The sequence below is a fragment of the Ovis aries genome, chromosome 1 (genome assembly GCF_016772045.2).
Source record: "Ovis aries strain OAR_USU_Benz2616 breed Rambouillet chromosome 1, ARS-UI_Ramb_v3.0, whole genome shotgun sequence".
NCBI classification, from domain to species: Eukaryota; Metazoa; Chordata; class Mammalia; order Artiodactyla; family Bovidae; genus Ovis; species Ovis aries.
The window spans coordinates 98,743,693-98,763,346 of record NC_056054.1 but is presented as its reverse complement, the minus strand read 5'-3'; the positions used below and the strand labels follow the sequence as shown (position 1 = coordinate 98,763,346).

At 43.0% G+C, this 19,654-nt stretch overlaps 1 long non-coding RNA gene across 1 annotated transcript; it reads right to left on the bottom strand.

Moving 5' to 3' along the window:
- Positions 1-3,973: 3,973 nt before the first annotated feature.
- Positions 3,974-17,680, bottom strand: LOC132659522 (uncharacterized). Its single transcript, XR_009600060.1, has 2 exons — positions 8,404-17,680; positions 3,974-8,315 (listed from the first exon to the last, which is right to left on the bottom strand). It is a non-coding gene; the product is annotated as an uncharacterized LOC132659522 (long non-coding RNA).
- Positions 17,681-19,654: the final 1,974 nt, after the last annotated feature.

The window sequence follows — 19,654 nt, the reverse complement described above, 5'->3', positions numbered from 1 at the left end:
ATTATGCGTGGTGTGTGGCTGTCTTTTGAATATTCTGCTTGCTTGGTTTCTAATTTCCTTTTCCTACGCAAGTCTTTCTCCCTCATAAATCTTTGCATCTCAATGTGCTGTTCTTTCTTCCTTTGTGTTCTGAACTGGGAGTTCTCACAACCCCTCTATAGTTAACCTGATCCTCCAAACGTCAGGAGCTCTGAGCGGCCCTGGGTGAAATTAGGATGAGTCTTGGAGAGGAGAGAGTAGAGGGGGCGTTGACGAGAGTGAAGTGGGCCAGGAACCCTCCCATCACGCCTACCTCTCCCAGCTGGCCAAGGAAACACTCTCCAGACTGGTTCTCTAGAACAAACAAACTAAGCACCACAAGCGTGCTGTGAATCTGACAGCAGGCTGATCATAGAAGCAGGACTTCCAATTTCCCTGGGGTAGCACCTCACCTGGAATCAGCAGCAAGTGCACCCTAGTGGGAATCAGAGGCACCCTATGTGAGAGGCAGATCAAGTCCTCCCTGAAATGGGCACTCCTTGGCATATGATACAACAAACAAACCCCCCAAATTGGTGTCTTTGTCACTAAAAGACAGAAAGGAAAGTGTCCTTTGGTATCAAGAGGAATCTCATGTCTGAGAAAAAAATGAATGCTGATCTAATTAGGCTAATTCTCTGGCAGAAGCAGTAGGCAGGGGAGGGACCAATGGTGATCCCTGGGTGGGGTGACAGTGTGTGGCCCCTCTGCTGGCTCACTCTTGGGACCTGCCCCCAGCCACAGGGTTCCTAGCCAGAACCTGCTACCCCTTTGTTAGGGGAAGCACACTGACTGAAACCCAGCCAGGCACCAGAGTAACCATTTGCATTAATTGTTTTATGACAGGAGATCCTGGTAAGGAACATGGAACTAATAAGCCACCAGCAACCAGGAGATTTCAGGAAAGGTCAAAAGGTGACACCACATGTCCAGCCACCTCCCTGAATCCTTCTCGCTGGTGTCCATCTTGGCTGAACAAGGTGTGCACCACCAGGAAAGACTCTGAGTTAGAATGATTGGCTAAAGACAACCCAGAAACAAAGCCCATCACCATAAAACCTGAGACTGCAGGCCATATGGCAGAGAGGTTCTCCTGGGTTCCCTTACTCTACTGCTCTCTGCCTGGGCGCCCTTTCCCAATAAAATCTCTTGCTTTGTCAGTACATGTGTCTCCTGGACAATTCATTTCCAAGTGTTAGACAAGAACCCACTTTTGGGCCCTGGAAGGTGTCCCCCTTCCTGCAACCTTCCCCCTTGCTTTTGAAATGTGTTGAAGCAGGCACAGCTGTTTAAACTGTGGCATCCCTGTTTATCTTTGTGTTCTCAGTGCTTAATATCAATAGTTAAGTGCTCGAATGGAATTTAAGTTGTTGTAAGCTTGTTCATTACAAAATAACAGAAAAATTTTCAGAGGGATGGTGGTTGGGGCTGCATTTCTGCTGTTACCGAGTCCAAGCTCCCTCTGCTCACCACATGACAGGCTAATGAATCTGAGAGATGAGGTGCTGAGGCAAGGAATACGACTTCATTCAGAATGACTGTTGACCGAGAAGATGGCAGAGCAAGGTCTCAGAATAACCATCTTGTCCGTGTCTGGAAGTCAGGTTCTCTTACAGAGCCAGAGAGAGAGGCAACGAAAAACTAAAGTCAAAAGGCAGAACAGAGAGGGAGAGGCAGTGGGGAAGTAAAGTGAAAGGGTCTTCAGTCTTGCAAAACATCTCCTGGAAGGGCCAGTCTTCGGAAAGGGTATGTTAATCTTTTCTATTCACAGGTGGGCAGGGTCAGATGATCTCTCTATGAGCTGAACAAAAGCACTTTGGTCAGGCAGGGGGCAGGGTCCTTTGAGGCAAGACATTACATATGATTTTCTTGGAAGAAAAGCTATGAACAACCTAGACAGTATATTAAAAAGCAGAGACATTACTTTGCCAAAAAAGGTCCATCTAGTCAAAGCTATGGTTTTTCCAGTAGTCACGTACGGATGTGAGGGTTGGACTATAAAGAAAGCTGGGAGCTGAAGAATTGATGCTTTTGAACTATACTGTTGGAGAAGACTCTTGAGAGTTCCTTGGACTGCAAGGAGGTCAAACCAGTCAATCCTAAAGGAATTTAATCCTGACTATTCATGGAAGGTCTGATGCTGAAGCTGAAACTCCAATACTTTGGCCACATGATGCGAAGAACTGACTCATTGGAAAAGAGCATGATGCTGGGAAAGATTGAAGGCAGGAGGAGATGAGATGGTTGGATAGCATCACCGACTCAATGGACATGAGTTAGAGTAGGCTCCAGGAGTTGGTGGACAGGGAAGCCTGGCATGCTGTAGTCCATGAGGTCGCAGAGTCAGACAGGACTGAGCAACTGAACTAAACTGATTATGTATGATTATAATAACAAAAGCAAGGAAAAGCAAGTCAAAGAAGCAGTTTCCAACATGGAGTCAGAATTGCCTTCCTCTCTGCAAGAGCTGGTGTCTGGCTTAACTTTTTATGTCTGGAGGGTCAACATGGTATAATGGGAAAATCTTGGGTCTTGGAATTACATACGACTAGATTTCAACAGGAGTTCCTCCACTTACTAGTTGTGAGATCTATAGTTAGTTCAGTTGCTCAGTCGTGTCCAACTCTTTGCAACCCCATGAATCGCAGCACGCCAGGCCTCCCTGTCCATCACCAACTCCCAGAGTTCACTCAGACTCACGTCCATTGAGTCAGTGATGCCATCCAGCCATCTCATCCTCCATCGTCCCCTTCTCCTCCTGCCCCCAATCCCTCCCAGCATCACAGTCTTTTCCAATGAGTCAATTCTTCTCATGAGGTGGCCAAAGTACTAGAATTTCAGCTTTAGCATCATTCCTTCCAAAGAAATCCCAGGGCTGATCTCCTTCAGAATGGACTGGCTGGATCTCCTTGCAGTCCAAGGGACTCTCAAGAGTCTTCTCCAACACCGCAGTTCAAACGCATCAATTCTTTGGTGCTCAGCCTTCTTCACAGTCCAACTCTCACATCCATACATGACCACAGGAAAAATCATAGCCTTGACTAGACGGACCTTAGTCGGCAAAGTAATGTCTCTGCTTTTGAATATGCTACCTAGGTTGGTCATAACTTTTCTTCCAAGGAGTAAGCGTCTTTTAAAAACTTTCTGCACCTCAGTTTCTTCATCTTAAAAATGAAAATCTATTTCAGAATCTAGTTCATTTAGCATAATGCAAACTATTTAAACCATGCCAGACACACATTTAATGACATAGAAATTTTATGGCATGTTAAATTTTAAAAGTAAAGTTATGAAAACTGTTATAGAATGTAACCAGTTTGTAGGATGACATAACACTGTTAGGGGAAGCACACTGATTGAAACTGCCCACCCTGGCCAGGTACCATAGTAACCATCTGCATGAGCTGTTTTATGACAGGAGATCCTGATAAGGAAACCGGAACTAATAAGCCACCACCAACCGGAAGGGTTCGGGAAAGGTCTAAAGGAAACACTGCAAGTCCGTCCACTTCCCAGAATCCTTCTCGCTAGCATCCATCTTGGCTGAGTGATGCGTGCGCCACCAGGAAAGACTGAATTAGAATGATTGGTCAAAGACCACCCGGAAACTAATCCCATCACCATAAAACCTGACATTGCAAGCCACGCGGCAGAGCAGTTCTCCTGGGTTTCCTTACCCTACTGTCTCCACTCGGGTGCCCTTTCCCAATAAAATCTCTTGCTTTGTCAGCACATGTGTCTCCTCGGACAATTCATTTCCGAGTGTTAGACAAAAGCCCAGTTTCGGGCCCAGGAAGGGGTCCGCCTTCCTGCAAACAACACTACTGTGCGGATGTCCCAAGTTTTCTTCTGTGTTTTGATCTATTGCTACCATATCTATGTGGCATCATTGTTACCAAGTCCATACTTGCTCTGTTTGCCGCACAACGGACCAATAAAACCAAGAGATGAGGTGTTGAGGCAAGGAATACGACTTTATTCAGAAAGTCAGCAGACTGAGATATGATGGCAGATTAGTCAGTCAGTTCAGTTGCTCAGTCATGTCCAACTCTTTGCAACCCCATGGACTGCAGCATGCCAGGCTTCCCTCTCCACCAACTCCTGGAGCCTACTCAAACTCACGTCCATTGAGTAGGTGATGCCATCCAACCATCTCATCCTCTGTCATCCCCTTCTCCTGCCTTCAATCTTTCCCAGTATCAGGGTCTTTTCAAATGAGTCAGTTCTTCACATCAGGTGGCCAAAGTATTGGAGCTTCAGCTTCAGCATCAGTCCTTCCAATAAATATTCAGGACTGATTTCCTTTAGGATGGACTGGTTGGATCTCCTTGCAATCCAAGGGACTCTCAAGAGTCTTCTCCAACACCACAGTTCAAAAGCATCAATTCTTTGGTGCTCAGCTTTCTTTACAGTCCAGCTCTCATATCCATACATGACTACTGGAAAAACCATAGTTTTGACTCAATGGACCTTTGTTGGTAAAGTAATGTCTCTGCTTTTTAATATGCTGTTTAGGTCGATAATAGCTTTTCTTCCAAGGAGCAAGCCTCTTTTAATTTCATGGCTGTAGTCACCATCTGCAGTGATTTTGGAGGCCCCAAAAATAAAGTCTGTCACTGTTTCCATTGTTTCCCCATCTATTTGCCATGAAGTGATGGGACGGATGCCACAATCTTAGTGTTTTGAATGTTGAGTTTTAAGCCAGCTTTTTCACTCTCCTCTTTCACTTTCAAGTCATCTGCGTATCTGAGGTTATTGATATTTCTCCCGGCAATATTGATTCCAGCCTGTGCTTCATCCAGACCAACATTTTGCATTATTGGGGTCTGGGTGCCAAGTTCCTTTAAGAATAGAGATGGGGGCGGATGAAGAAATAAAGTGAAAAAGGCAGAATTGAGAGGGAAAGGTGGTAAGAAAGTTTAGTATAGAGGGTGATCAGAGTTGTCTTGTGAAACATCTCGGGACACCAGCCTTCTGGAAGGAATGTGTTATCTCTTCTTTCCTGTAGCCATTCACAAATGGGCAGGGTCAGATTATCTCTCTGTGAGCTGAACAAAGGCTCTTTAGTTTAATAGTCAGGCAGAGGGGCAAGGTTCTCTAAGGCAGACCATTATGTATGGTCGTAATAACAAAAGCAGTGAAAAAACAAGTCAAAGAAACTGATCTAACAGGGAGTCAGAATTGGCTCTTTCTTGAACATTGTGATAGAAATAGGGGAAGGGGAGACCCTAGTCCATGGGTTCCCTGCCACTGTCTCTGCCCACATGTGTTAAATCACTTCAGTTGTGTTTGACTCTTTGCGACCCCATGGACTATAACCCACCAGGTTCCTCTGTCCTTGGAATTTTTCAGGCAAGAATACTGGAGAGGGTTGCCATTTACTTCTCCAGGGAATCTTCCCAACCCAGGGATCAAACTTGCATCTCCCCTGGCTCCTGCATTGCAGGCAGAGGCTTTACTGCTGAACTCTGCCCAGCTGGTCCTTTTTAAGGCCAATCCCTCGGTGGTTTAGCTGTAATGGTTCCCCAGGGAGGAATCTCTGCACATTTGCCATCACCACTGTTCGGCTCTTTCCCCACAAAAGCGTTCTCTGAAGACTTGACATTCCATGCCTGAGAGTAAAGAACACTGGTGAGCTGCTGAGAAGAACTGCTTTGCACTTTTGGGTTTTATACACATTTGGGCTAAGAGAATTAATCTAAATTCATTAGATGCGACACTGTCACAAATTAGTATTTAACCAGCAATTATTTTGTCTTTAAAATGATGGACAAAGTGCACTGAAATGGGAACTCCATTAGCATGCTGTACTCTATTAATGATGGTAAAAGCTGGTTCAACTCTCTGGAAGACCATCCAACAAGAGCCTTTAATATGGCATACCCTTTAACCCAGTAATTCTGGGAAGCCACCCTAAGAAAATAATTTAGAACACATAAAACCTTTATGCACAAAATTTTCATTCTAACATTATTTATGCTAGTGAAAAACTAGAAAAAACTAGAAACAATAATAATCATTCTGGAGGTAAATAAATTATAATACACTCAAATGTTGGAATAGTTACTTAAGATTATGATCAATGGTCTCCAAAGGTATAAATGAATTGTTTTCTTTCTACTTAAATATATACCGTTTTTTATAAGAAAGAAGAATACTTTTGAATTTGGGGGGAAAAACTTTATTGATTAAAAAAGATAGAGTTCAGATTAGATAATCTCTAAGGCTGGGTTCTTTGGAAGCAGATGTTGAGTTGGAGTTTGGGTGTAAGATGTTTGGAGGTATCAACATTGTAAAGAAAGGGAGAAGAAGAAGGATTAAGCAGAGGAAAAGATTAAACTCTAGTAAAGATCTGAGAAAATCTTAGCCAACCCATTAGGAAGCTTTAGAGCAAGGAATGCAAAATGGCCTGACCTCTATTCTCCCAACCCTCTCAATCACCAAATGCAGGCTGCACACAGAAGGGCATGACCTCAAGTGACCTAACCTTCTGTAACAGAGGCAGAATCAGAAAGACCTGACAGCTGGAGGCTCTCTGCTGATTACATCACCAAGAATGTAGGTGGGTTTTTCCATTTATACTATATCCCTCCTGGGTCCAAGTTCTTATGGTCCAATTTTATATACTTATTTATTGAACAAACAATAACAATAATGCAATCTTATAAAGCACTTTTATAATGGTGTCACATGTGGCACGCTTCCTTAATTTTTAGTACTGAACCAAGAAGACTCTGAGGGATATTTTTTAAAAGCACCCCCTTCATAGATTTTTCATGACAATTGCTTTCATCATACTTCAGTAAGAACATTTTATCTTTAAAAAAAAATTAGTGGGGTATAGATAGAGGTTGAATCGAAGAGAGTGTCCACTTTCTAAGATTTTACAGTACCCAGCAATATGGAGCAATCCATTTGGGGATTTAATAAATATAATGTGCATATTGTGTAACACTTCCGTTAAACAAAACCAAAGATGCCTAGTGTCTACCTTAGAGGAACTTACAAATTTTCGGCAGAAACAAGTACACTTAATTTCAATACAAGGCAGAAAATAAGTACCATGTGAATGGCGTAATGATCCACACCTGACAGTTTGGCAAAGTAGAAAATTACTACTTTGGGGCTGATGAGGAAGATTTTGTGGAGGTAGAGCTTTAGGGATGTAACAAGATGTTAAAATAAAAGTTTCAGCTGAGCTACGTTTCTGAATTTTGTGTTGGACCAAAATGCAACCACTTTCACAGTGAAGTGAAAGTCGATCAGTCATGTCTGACTCTTTGCAACCCCATGGACTATACAGTCCATAGAATTCTCCAGGCCAGAATACTGAAGTGGGTAGGTAGCCTTTCCCTTCTCCAGGGGATCTTCCCAACCCAGGGAGGATTCTTTACCAGCTAAGCCGCAAGGGAAGCCCAAGAATACTGGAGTGGGTAGCCTATCCCTTCTCCAGTGGATCTTCCCAACCCAGCAATTGAACTGGGTCTCCTGCATTCCAGGCGGATTCTTTGCCAACTGAGCTACCAGGGAAGCCTGACGGTAAAAAGAGAAGGGAGAGGCGAGTAACTCTTAACTGGTCACCCACACTGAGGACATAAAGGGATGCTGGACTGGAGATAGGAAGCTTTTGAAAAGGATTTCTTTGAAAAGAACTATTAAGTATGAAGAATTCTATCTTCCTCACTAAGGGTGAAGGAGGAAGAGGAGGATATGTGCTCTTTTTGTTGTTGCTGGTTAGTCACTAAGTTGTGTCCAACTCTTTGTAGAACACCAGGCTTCCCTGTCCTTAACTATCTTCCAGAATTTGCTCAAATCTATGTCCACTGAGTTGGATGCTATCCAACCATTTCATCCTCTGCCACTCCCTTCTCCTTTTGCCTTTAATCTTTCCTAGAATCAGGGTCTTTTCCAATGAGTTGGCTCTTCACATCAGGAGGCCAGAGTATTGGAGCTTCAAGCTTCAGCATCAGTCCTTCCAATGAATATTCAGGACTGATTTCCTTTAGGATTGACTGGTTTGATCTCCTTGCTATGCAAGGGACACTGAAGATTTTTCTCCAGCACCACAATTCTAAAGCATCAATTCTTCAGTGCTTAGCCTTCTTTATAGTCCAACTCTTGCATCTGTACATGACTATAGGAAACACCATAACTTTGACTATACAGAACTTTGTTGGTAAAGTAATGTCTCTGATTTTAATACCTTGTCTAGGTTTTGTAGCCCAGGCTCCTCTGTCCATGGAATTCTCCATGCAAGAATACTGGAGTGGGTTGCCATTCCTTCTCCAGGGGATCTCCTGCAATACAGGCAGAGTCTTTACCATCTGAGCCACCAGAGAAGCCTGATGGGCTTCCTGCCCTGAGGTAAGGGCTTCAGCTCCTTACCTCAGATCAAAGGACAGGACTTTGATGGAATCATCTGCAGAGTTTAACGTGTGCCTCCTACATTTGAAGGACACAGGTCTGCTGACTGGCTCACACTGCAGAAATTGAAATCTCGAGGACTGAAGTGTGGGAAAGTAGCTGCATTCTCAGAGTCTGCCTGGGCAAATGGTGTTTCCTATGGACAAGATGAATTCCTAAGGGAAAGGGAGTTGAGGTGGTTATGCTTTGCTCCTGATCAAAATGGCCTCCAGGGGAGGCAGAGGGTGAAAGCTGGAGATGAATTGCTGCTGGACACCTTGATGCTGCAGACATGGGGAAAGGGAAGTTCTCTGAGGAACCCATGAAAGTCCCTCGAGAAAGAAATCAGCTTCCAACATCTGCAAAGTCCAGAGACAGTGTGATCACTTCCAAAGCATCAAACAAGAATTTTGTGAATCAACAAATTCCCCTCCTCAAGCTCCAGGTCTTGAAAGGATCAGAAACAAGTTAGTAAGATGGGAGAAGAGAAGAAGGAACATGAAAGGAGGAAAGAGAGATGAAGCCAAGAACCTTTCTCTCCTTGGTCTTCAAATTTCAGACTTTTAGCCTGTAGCCAGCCTGAGCTGGAGGAGAAGAGACATCTCAACTGTAAGTTAAAGTTGAAGTTACAACAATTCTCATCTGGAACTGCCATTTAAATTCCCAATTGACATTTTGTGCCTTAAAAAGTGACAGTACTGTTTTTACCTCTGAGGAACCACCTATGTCTTTTCTAAGGGTAAGAGAGAAATAGCCCCTTGGTGCAGACTTAAAGAGACAGTGAGAGACAAAAATGAATTGCTTCAAGATTACATTCTACCAGTTGTCCTCATTCAATGTAAACCTTACAGGTAAAAATGAGAGAAGGCCTCAAGCAAAGGAATAGAGGTGACCAGATCCAAGCTCTACTTGGAAAAGGAAACATAAACATATCTCTCCTTGGGATGGGGGAGAGCAGGAAGGAGTTGGGACTGTAGACAGGGGGCTGACTGGAGGGGCTTCCAGCGCCAAGCTCGAGCCATTTAAATACTGGATAAAATTTCAGGATATTTTGGTACTTATTTCACATAGTATATAAATACTCGAGATCAGTAAAATTAAGTATTTTTATTTCTTTTTGTATGTTTAGTTGCTAAGTCATGTCCAACTCTTTTGTGACCCCCATGGACATGCTTTTGATCCCTGGGTTGGGAAGATCCCTTGGAGAAGGAAATGGCAACCCATTCCAGTACTCTTGCCTGGAGAATCTCGTGGACCGAGGGCTACAGTCCACCTGGGGCCACAAAGAATCGGACATGACTGAGTACACACACACTAGCATAAATGTAAACCTATGAAATATATTAAACATGTTATTTTAACATAAAAATAAAATCCTGCTTAAAGTAAGTGCTACATAAAATAGTTTAATTGGGTTTAAATTAAAGTAAAATTACAGTCTTTTTCAGTGATATTAGTCTATCAACGATATCATCATTGAGCTGTGAAAAACTTTCCAGTTGCTGAAAACTCCTGAATGTATGCTGGTTAAGGGAATGATAAGGAGATAGCAATAAGATGTTCTTAAATATTTTCTTTAGTCCTGTATATTCAAACAACCCTATCTCTAGATTAATAAGTTAGAGGAGATTTGGGTGAGGGGCACTATTTTCTTTCTTTGCAGGGACAACTTTTTGTTTGTAACAATCTTTTTCTTTTTTTTTTTTCTTCAAAAAAAGTATCTCTCACTTGTCTTCATCTTCCTAGCTCATCTTACATTTATGAAGATTCTAATGTGGACACCATATTAATAACAGTAGTGTTCTGATCCTACTCCTTCTGTTGGAAATCTTTGTAACAGATAAGAATTATTCTTGCATTAGAGGCTTTGCTTTAGTGGTTGTAATTTTCTTCTTTGGCTTAAGGATTATGGAAGTATAGAAGATAGCTTTCTAAACAAGCTCACTTATATTTGATTCAAAATTTTAATGAAGCATGTCGCTGATCTGCCTGAAGACATAAATGATTCAGATTTTTTAAACTCCAAAATAACCATATCACACCAACAAGACTGCCAGTATTCCAGGACTTTAAAACCGTATGGAAAGCCAGAGCAGTGGAGCACTGAACACTGATATGTAAATCATTCTTCCATGGGCAATGTGGAGCCAATAGAGATGCTTAAACAAGGAAATGACAAAGATATATAGATGCAGACATAGACCCGGTTAGAGCTGTAGACAGTGTTAAGCCCACCCACCTTTGCTGAAAGGTCAGCAACTTCAGTGTGAGTCACTGACAATCACGTGGGAAGATGATTAATGAGGGGAAGAAAGCTGGGAGAAAGGCATGCAAACATCTGTTGTTTTCCCCTAATCATTCTGTCACTTGTTTCTAGTAAAAGCAGTTCTAAGTCTCCTTTGAGGAACTGCCTGTACCCGTTTAACTTATGCGTGTAGGTCTGACTTCCCCTTCAACTCCAGAGATGGTTGGAAGTGATTTGCCATGAATTAAACACCTGTCTCCAATCTTGCAAATGATTGCGGTCTAGGGTTTATTTATGTGGGGGAAAATCTTTTTTTTCCGGATATACTGGATGGTCAAGAGATAGAACTGCCATAGCCATTGTGTGACCCAGGGGTGAGTTAGGAGTCACCAGATAAAGTTTCAGGAAAAAGGCAACAGAGTGAGAGAAAGATCTGGAGGCTTCAAAAGAACCAGAACTCATTATTATCTGAGCTTCTACACAGCCAAGCCTTCTGAAGTTTCCGATTATGCAGCCTAATTAATTCCTTTTCTTTTTTCATATTAAGCCAACTTGAGTCAAATTTTCTACATTTACAACAGAAAGTTCTAAATGATATTTAAGAAGAAAATAAGAAAAACCCAGAGAGCCATCAATCAGGACTGAGGTGATAGTAGGAAGAAAGACTTAGTGGCCCCAAATTCATGAAGGAAAAACTCTTTCAGTCTCCCAAGTTAGAGGGGTATAGCTATGGGGTCGCACAGAGTCGGACACGACTGAAGCGACTTAGCAGCAGCAGCAGCAGCAGTGAATGCAAGTAAGTAAGTGCTGAGTCCTGTCCGACTGTGACCCCATGGACTGTAGCCCACCAGGCTTCTCTGTCCGTGGGATTTGCCAGGCAATAATATTGGAGTCGGTTGCCATTTCTTTCTCCAAGGGATCTTCCCAGCCCAGGAATGGAACCCGAGTTTCTATGTCTCCTGCATTGGTAGGTTGGTTCTTTACTACTAGTGCCACCTGGGCTGAATCATGTATGCAAAATGGCACACAAATTACTATCCCTTCCCCAATGAGTTCAGCAGTATAGTATCTGTGGCTCATAGTGTTGGCTCAGATGTCAGACAGACATGGGTTCAAATTCAGACCACCTAGACTCTTGGACAAATTACTTGCATCCTTGGACAAGTTACTTAATTTTTGTTCTCTAACCTCAGTTTCCTTCTCTATGAAATGGTAATAGGACCTTCCATTTAACTTACTAGGAGGATAAAATGGCACATTGCATGTGAAAGGTTTAGCATAGGGCCAGGTATTAATATTATTATTGATAGTTTCTCTTTTCCTAACTTGCTGGAGATTATCACTGGGGAAAATTTTTGTTGGAGGTAAAAATACCAATGTCAGTTACCTGCCTCCATGCTTATGTCTTTATCTCCTTTTCCATCTTAACTGGAGAGGTAGCCCTTAATGAAAGAGGATTTACGGCTCTTTCTGCCTAAGGCTGATCTAGAGAGGTTGATGCATCTCCTGTCCAAGACTGATCCTTCCTTCTTTCTTCTTTATCACAACTTCTCTTTAGAGATTTTCCCTATCAATGATTCCTTATTTGTCTTCTTGTTTCTACCCTCACTGGCAGCTTTCTCTCATTTTATTAAAAAAAAAAAAAAAAACTCTCCCAGATTAAAATAATCCCCTCCTGGTACTTAGCTGGTAGTCCAGTCGTTAAGAATTTGCTTTGTAATGCAGGAGAAGGCAGGTTCAAACCCTGGTTGGGGAACTAAGAGCCCCCACACACCACAAAGCAACTCAGCCTACACACCACAACTACTGAGCGTGAGAACCACAACTAGACAGTCTGTGTGCCACAGTGAAAGATTCACATAACACATGGAAGATCCTGCATGTCTCAACTAAGCCCTGATGCATACCCCCCCCCCCCTCAAAAAAAAATCCCCTCCTGGCTATCAGTAGTTCTCAAAGTGTAATCTGAAGAACTCCTGTATCAGAATCACGCGGAGACCAGCAAGCCTCTGGCTACCTCGTCATCACCCTCTGTTGTGCTGCTGCTACTTCACTTTCCCATGTCCCTCAAATCTTCAAAAGTACCAAACCTACCCCTCCACACTCAGGGAAAAAAAGAATCATCCCCCTACACACACACATACACACACACACACACACACACGCACACACACCCACCCACCCCCGCTCTAATTCCCACACTGTAAGTGGATCTTCACTTTCATCTACCTTTTTTTCCCCCCATCTGTCAATGTTGACAATATGTACCTTCTTATGAAGCTAAATCAGTTCAGTTCAGTCGCTTAGTCATGTCCAACTCTTTGCAACCCCATGAATTGCAGCACGCCATGCCCTGTCCATCACCAACTCCCAGAGTTCACTCAGACTCACGTCCATCGAGTCCGTGATGCCATCCAGCCATCTCATCCTCTGTCGTCCCCTTCTCCTCCTGCCCCCAATCCCTCCCAGCATCACAGTCTTTTCCAATGAGTCAACTCTTCGCATGAGGTGGCCAAAGTACTAGAGTTTCAGCTTTAGCATCATTCCTTCCAAAGAAATCCCAGGGCTGACCTCCTTCAGAATGGATTGGTTGGATCTCCTTGCAGTCCAAGGGACTCTCAAGAGTCTTCTCCAACACCAAAGTTCAAAAGCATCAATTCTTTGGTGCTCAGCCTTCTTCACAGTCCAACTCTTACATCCATTCATGACCACAGGAAAAACCATAGCTTTGACTAGACAGACCTTAGTCGGCAAAGTAATATCTCTGCTTTTGAATATGCTATCTACGTTGGTCATAACTTTTCTTCCAAGGAGTAAGCGTCTTTTAATTTCATGGCTGCAATCTCCATCTGCAGTGATTTTGGAGCCCCCCAGAATAAAGTCTGACACTGTTTCCACTATTTCCCCATCTATTTCCCATGAAGTGATGGGACCAGATGCCATGATCTTGGTTTTCTGAATGTTGAGCTTTAAGCCAACTTTTTCACTCTCCTCTTTCATCAAGAGGCTTTTTAGCTCCTCTTCACTTTCTGCCATAAGGGTGGTGTCATCTGCATATCTGAGGTTATTGATATTTCTCCCGGCAATCTTGATTCCAGCTTATGTTTCTTCCGGCCCAGCGTTTCTCATGATGTACTCTGCATATAAGTTAAATAAGCAGGGTGACAATATACAGCCTTGACGTACTCCTTTTCCTATTTGGAACCAGTCTGTTGTCCCATGTCCAGCTCTAACTGTTGCTTCCTGACCTGCATACAGATTTCTCAAGAGGCAGGTCACGTGGTCTGATATTCCCATCTCTTTCAGAATTTTCCACAGTTGATTGTGATCCACACAGTCAAAGGCTTTGGCATAGTCAATAAAGCAGAAATAGAGGTTTTTCTGGAACTCTCTTGCTTTTTCCACGATCCAGCAGACGTTGGCAATTTGATCTCTGGTTCCTCTGCCTTTTCTAAAACCAGCTTGAACATTAGGAAGTTCAAGGTTCACGTATTGCTGAAGCCTGGCTTGGAGAATTTTGAGCATTACTTTACTAGCGTGTGAGATGAGTGCAATTGTGTGGTAGTTTGAGCATTCTTTGGCATTGCCTTTATTTGGGATTGGAATGAAAACTGACCTTTTCCAGTCCTATGGCCACTGCTGAGTTTTCCAAATTTGCTGGCCTATTGAGTGCAGCACTTCCACTGCATCATCTTTCAGGATCTGAAAGAGCTCAACTGGAATTCCATCACCTCCACTAGCTTTGTTCATAGTGATGCTTTCTAAGGCCCACTTGACTTCACATTCAAGGATGTCTGGCTCTAGATAAGTGATCACACCATCGTGATTATCTGGGTTGTGAAGATCTTTTTTGTACAGTTCTTCTGTGTATTCTTGCCACCTCTTCTTAATATCTTCTGCTTCTGTTAGGTCCATACAATTTCTGTCCTTTATCGAGCCCATCTTTGCATGAAATATTCCCTTGGTATCTCTAATTTTCTTGAAGAGATCTCTAGTCTTTCCCATTCTGTTGTTTTCCTCTATTTCTTTGCATTGATCGCTGAGGAAGGCTTTCTAATCTCTCCTTGCTATTCTATGGAACTCTGCATTCAAATGCTTATATCTTTCCTTTTCTCCTTTGCTTTTCCCTTCTCTTCTCTTCACAGCTATTTGTAAGGGCTCCCCAGACAGCCATTTTGCTTTTTTGCATTTCTTTTCCATGGGGATGGTCTTGATCCCTGTCTCTTGTATAATGTCATGAACCTCATTCCATAGTTCATCAGGCACTCTATCTATCAGATCTAGTCCCTTAAATCTATTTCTCACTTCCACTGTATAATCATAAGGGATTTGATTTAGGTCATACCTGAATGGTCTAGCGGTTTTCCCTACTTTCTTCAATTTCAATCTGAATTTGGTAATGAGGAGTTCATGATCTGAGCCACAGTCAGCTCCTGGTCTTGTTTTTGTTGACTGTATAGAGCTTCTCCATCTTTGGCTGCAAAGAATATAATTAATCTGATTTTAGTGTTGACCATCTGGTGATGTCCATGTGTAGAGTCTTCTCTTGTGTTGTTGGAAGAGGGTGTTTGCTATGACCAGTGCATTTTCTTGGCAGAACTCTATTAGTCTTTACCCTGCTTCATTCCGCATTCCAAGGCCAAATTTGCCTGTTACTCCAGGTGTTTCTTGACTTCCTACTTTTGCATTCCAGTCCCCTATAATGAAAAGGACATCTTTTTTGGGTGTTAGTTCTAAAAGGTCTTGTAGGTCTTCATAGAACTGTTCAACTTGAGCTTCTTCGGCGTTACTGGTTGGGGCATAGACTTGGATTACTGTGATATTGAATGGTTTGCCTTGGAAACGAACAGAGATCATCCTGTCGTTTTTGAGATTGCATCTAAGTACTGCATTTTGGACTCTGAAGCTAATAGTCTCCTAAATTCTTCCCTCAATTATCCTGTCTTTTGTATTTTCAGCCTCTCCCTATCTATAGCCTTCTTTCTATCAACATTTAAGCACACATAGGAACATCTCTCCGGAGAAGGCAATGGCACCCCACTCCAGTACTCTTGCCTGGAAAATCCCACGGACAGAGGAGCCTGGAAGGCTGCAGTCCATGGGGTCGCTAAGGATCAGACATGGCTGAGTGACTTGACTTTCACTTTTCACTTTCATGCATTGGAGAAGGAAATGGCAACCCACTCCAGTGTTCTTGCCTGGAGAATCCCAGGGACGGGGGAGCCTGGTGGGCTGCTGTCTATGGGGTCGCCCAGAGTTGGACACGACTGAAGCGACTTAGCAGCAACAGCAGCAGCAGGAACATCTCTCATCTTCAAAATACATTTAGTTCTCCCTTAATTTCCTGAATCAAACACTTCATGATACTGTACTCGTCTACCTCCTCGTCTCAGCTAAACTTCAGGAAGATGTCTACACTTTCTTCCTACTCACTACCCAGTTCCATTTGATCTTCATCCCACTATTTCACTGAAACTGCTCTCCCTAACGTGACCAGAGAAGATTTTTTAAATTCAGGAGACACTTGGTTCATCCATCACGAGCTCTCAGCTCCATTTGACACTACTGTCCATTCTCTTCTTTTGGCTTTCTTTCTTCTCTTGTCTCTCATACCTAAGTCTTTTCTATCTCTGCCACACCTTTAAATTTTTTTTTTAATTTTTAAATAAAAATTTATTTCTGCCCATCCTTATCATTCTTTTCTCAGGTTTCTCTTTCTCTATCCTTCCCTTAAATGACAATGTTCCTGATGTTTCTAATCAAGGACTTCCTGTCTCACACGGAAGCCAGCACAGAAACCAGTACTATAGCACTGGCTTTTGAGAAAAGAAAGCATTATTGCGAGGTCTACTTGATTTTGGATATGCACAGCAGTAAGTGGCAGCTTGCAACAGGCAGCAGCAAGCGGTATCTGGAAGCGGGGCCTAAGTTTCCCAGACCGGGAGTCCTAACCACTGGACCACAGGAGCCAGCAGTTAGGGCTAAATTCCGTAGTCTTGCCTGCCTAATCAAGAATGAATTCAGGTGAGGAAGCAGAAGGTAAACAGTAAAGTAAAAAGTTTATTGAAAAGAAAAGTACATATGGAAAGGCACACAGGTGAGATCAGAGAGACAGTTGTGCCTCTGGAAATTTAAATCCTTTATAAAGGGGCAGACTTCTGGGTCTTCATCTTCCCTTAGGCCAATCACCTTGCTTTGTCTCCCTGCTGGTTAGTTTATCTCAGGACCTTCCCCTGAGGTGCACATGCACACCCTAGCCAAGATGGATCTCAAAGTGAAGCCTTCTGAAGGAACAAGACTCATTATGGCCTGGAATTATCCTCTGACTTTTGGCTCCAGGGAGCCTTTCTGCACATGTGTAGTGTCTATCTTATCAGACAGGGTTTTTTCCTTTCTTTGTCCTTGCCATGATTGTTCCCTTGAGGTAAGAGACAGAGACAGGCTATTTACCCTGTTTTTGTTGGCTGCAAATTCCTGAACTGGAGCCCACCTATCTCATCTCAAGAAATGCAAGCAGAAGGGTGACTGATTATAAATTTCCAACCTGGAGCCCACCTATCTCCTACCTCATACTGACAAAGACACAGGAGGCAAGGCTCTCAAACCTGTCTCCTCAACCCAGAGTTTGGGAAGAAATTCAAGGGGTTAGAAGAAGGAAGTGGCAACCCACTCCAGTATTCTTACCTGGAGAATCCCATGGACAGACGAGCCTGGTGGGTTGCTGTCCATGGGGTCGCACAGAGTCAGACACGACTGAAGTGACTTAGCAACAGCAGCAGCAGGGGAATTTCAAACCTGGAAGCTGATTGGTTAGTCTTGAATAGTCCATATGAGCTACTGGAAGCCAGATTTTCCTTATTGAAGGACTTGTCACTTTGTAAAGGGCTCTGGTGGCAACATTTCTATTCTCTGAGTTCTGTAGACTGAAGATTTTTGGTTCTAGGGTCATCCTGGAGACATGGGTTCCTGTCTGGCACACCCACAGTGCTATCTCTGTAAAACAACTCCAGCTTTGATTAATCAACAACCTGTTTAAAGGAAGTAAAACCAGTTTAAGCCAGCACTGTTTCAGTTCGATTAGTCAGCAACCTATTTAAGGAGGCAAAAGCAGTTGAAGCTGGTTGATGTTTTATGTGCTATTTCAAAAAATCTCCCCTTTTTCTTTGTACATTCTTCAGTCTTGAGGGAAATAGGGCAATGACCATTCTAGGTGCTTCCTGCTGATTAGAGGTGTGAATTTTTATAAGAGGAAGGAAATTGTTTTGCATTTAATCATAAATATTTGCAAATTCCACCTTGAACTCTTAAGTCGAGCAATCTCATGCAAATGGGGCAGGGCTTTTTAAATATACACAATGAACAATAAGTCCAAAATCTGATGAATGATAGGATTAACCCTAAGATACAAAAAACTATGACTCCTAACTTTAAGAGTCCTTAAAAAACACACCTATTCCTTTGGGAATCCATGAAAACATGTCATAGTATCTAATTGTTTTTCAATATGAGCTGCTCATGCTGCATGATCATTTTCAAAACTGTAATAATATCTAGTTTTAAGGAAGATTATTTCATATATTTCATAAGGGCTCATTTGGAGCTTGTGGCTAGGGGTTATTCTTATCCCAAGCTAAGTTGGTTTCTTGACATATTTTGGTGATTGTCTTTCTAAAGGTATGATTCATCTTTTCCTGTAGATTGAGGTCTCCATGAAGCATATAACTTTCACTGTATTACAAGGGTCTAAGATACTTCTTCTGGAGAAGGCAATGGCACCCTGCTCCAGTACTCTTGCCTGGAAAATCCCATGGACGGAGAAGCCTGGTGGGCTGCAGTCCATGGGGTCGCTAAGAGTTGGACACGACTGAGCGACTTCACTTTCATTTTTCACTTTTATGCATTGGAGAAGGAAATGGCAACCCACTCCAGTGTTTTTGCTTGGAGAATCCCAGGGATGGGGGAGCCTGGTGGGCTGCCGTCTATGGAGTCGCACAGAGTTGGACACGACTGAAGCGACTTAGCAGCAGCAGCAGCAGCAGCAGCAGCAGCAGCAGCAGCAGCAGCAGCAGCAGCAGCAGCAGCAGCAGCAGCAAGTTACCCCTTCAGTTATCTTGGCTATGAACTCTCCACTGTCACTTTGATAGAAAGAGGCAACTAAAAAAGAGGGAAACTTTCCTTTAGTAGGTCTTTGTTACCTCAGAAGGTTTCTCTGTTCAGCATAGAAATGCTTCGACCCATCCTGTGAAGGTATCCACAAATACAAGCAAATATCTGTTATTTCCCCTGTTCTTGGCCTAACAGTAAAGTCTGTTTACCAATCACTTCCTGGTTTTGTCCCTCAGGTTTGCACCCCTTTTACTATTGGGCATGGCCCAGTTTTAGGAGTGCTTCTGGTGTAGATGATGCAATTTTGTACTACTTTTTGGATGATCCTTTGAATTTGCTAACCAACAATAAACTTCTGTAGCCAATGATAGGTTGTATCCTTCCCATAATGGGCTCCTTGATGTAAATGAGTTATAGTTCTTTCCAGCAAATGTGCAGATGTAAGCACTAGTCCCTATTGATTTTAAGTCCAGCCTTATTTGGTTGTTTGGTACTGATTACCGTCTAAGTCTTGAGTGTTAGCCACTCAGTCGTGTCTGATTCTTGGCCACCCTGCGGACTGCAGCCGGCCAGCTCCTCTGACCTTGGAATTCTCCAGTCAAGAATACTGCAGTAGGCTGCCATTCCCTTCTTCAGTGGACCTTCTAGACCCAAGGATCAAACCCAGGTCTGCTGCATTGCAGGCAAGCTCCTTACTGTCTGAGCCACCAGGGAAGCCTGAAGTCTTAAGAGTCATCAAAATCTCCATAAGTCTTTGTTTTAGATCCATTTTTGAATACTAAGGCTTAAAAATTGATGAATCCACACTTGGAATTACTGCAAGGGCCTTAGGATCCAGGGTTTTGGCTCTGGCTGCCTGTTTATAGCCCAATCCATCAAATT